The sequence below is a fragment of the Mustelus asterias genome, chromosome 16 (assembly GCF_964213995.1).
Source record: "Mustelus asterias chromosome 16, sMusAst1.hap1.1, whole genome shotgun sequence".
Classification (NCBI taxonomy): Eukaryota; Metazoa; Chordata; class Chondrichthyes; order Carcharhiniformes; family Triakidae; genus Mustelus; species Mustelus asterias.
The window spans coordinates 16,268,881-16,270,651 of NC_135816.1; the positions used below are offsets into that span (position 1 = coordinate 16,268,881).

The following is a 1,771-nucleotide window of genomic DNA, read 5'->3' on the forward strand; positions in this document are numbered from 1 at the left end:
ACCATTAACATGTGTACTTTCAGCTGCCTTGGCTGTAAACTCTGGAATTCTCCAAGAATCCTCTCCACCTCTCTCTGGTGTTTTAAGATCCTCCTCAAAACCTACTTCCTGGCCACCTTCTTTAGATGTTATAGTTCATACTGCTCTTGTTAAATGAATTTAGGTGTCTTATTAGGTTAATTTTTTTTTTGTACTTTTCCAATTCAATCAAATCAAATCCAATTCAGAGTCTCAACAAGTTGAGACATTTCCGATCCAGGCTGACAAGACAGGGCAAGCGACCAAATTGCCCTGTCCTGGGCCTGATCTACATGAGCCAAACTGATTGGAGGAGGGAAAGTAATACCTCCTCCAAGACTTGAGCTCATTTGCATCTTAGCCAAAAGGCCGAGATGCCGCTTTTAAAAATTGCTTCATATGAAACATATGAAGCTTCAGTGTAACCTAATGACCTCAACCAAGTGCAGCATCCAATCCATACTACACTTGATCTTAGCCAAAAGGCCGAGAAGCGATTAGGTTAATTGTGCTATGTGAATGTAAATTGCTGCTTTGCAAGTGGTAGGTCATGTTTGGAGATGAAATTGGATTTATAATTTATAGATTTACATTTACAGTGGCTTGACGTTTCTGAGAGTAACACTTTCCCGCCCACTTAGCTCTGCTGCAGGAAAAAGTTCACAAAACACTGAACCCCGGAATGTTAGTAATTACAGGTTCAACCTTAAGGGACTTTCACAAAAGCATTTGTCATTCGATGATTCCATATATAGACATGATGCATCAAATTGTTTCATTCCGATGTCAAGCTGTGGGCGGTATTTTATCTGTGACCTGTCGTTCTTGATGGCGGAACTGGAAGCAGGTGACACTTCTGCTCCCTTCCGTTTTACCAGTTCTCACGAGATTCAAATTAAAATTTAAAGAGCCGATGGTGACCACAGGGGACATTTGCGATCACACACTGGGAAAGCTTTTCATTGGTAAAATCCATCATTGGCTGACAATGCGGCAGATTCGTCTGTGCGATAAAAGAACTTCCGGGCAAAATGGGAGGCTCTGCATCAGAGCCACAACTTTGCTACCAGTGCCAGTGCCCATCTTCTATGATGCCTTCCCAGGATGGACCAGCCTCCCCTCTGGCGCTGCCAGTTACAGATATTGTGGATTTTGTTGTTGACAGGCAAGGATCCTCTTTTATCGCACCCTTTCTTCCCGTTCCCAAGGTTGTAGTATACTGGGTGTGTGAGACCCACAGGCATCCTAGCAATTAAACTGTGTGGAGAGGGAAGACAGTGAGATGAGAGCATGCATCAGCTCCCACAGAACTGAGAAGCAGTGAGATTTTCCAATTCCTTCCATTGTCCACAGTGAAAACTCCACCCATCCCACACTAGGCTCCTCACATTTTTATCTCCAATCCTGACTGTGCAGACTTTTGTAGATGTAGTGAAGATGGTAATTGTAAGGTTTCCAAAAGTAATTGTAAGTTTTCCAAAGCTTATTATCATAGAAACATAGAAAACTACAGCACAAAACAGGCCCTTTGGCCCCACAAGTTGTGCCGAACATATCCCTACCTTTTAGGCCTACCTATAACCCTCCATCCTATTAAGTCCCATGCACTCATCCAGGAGTCTCTTAAAAGACCCTATTGAGTTTGCCTCCACCACCACTGACAGCAGCCGATTCCACTCCCCCACCACCCTCTGTGTGAAAAACTTCGCCCGAACATTTCCCCAGTACCTACACCCCAGCACCTTAAGCCTGT

General features: G+C 43.9%; 1 pseudogene; it reads right to left on the reverse strand.

The window, feature by feature from the left end:
- Positions 1-312: 312 nt before the first annotated feature.
- On the reverse strand, positions 313-516 carry LOC144505697 (U2 spliceosomal RNA; annotated as a pseudogene).
- Positions 517-1,771: the final 1,255 nt, after the last annotated feature.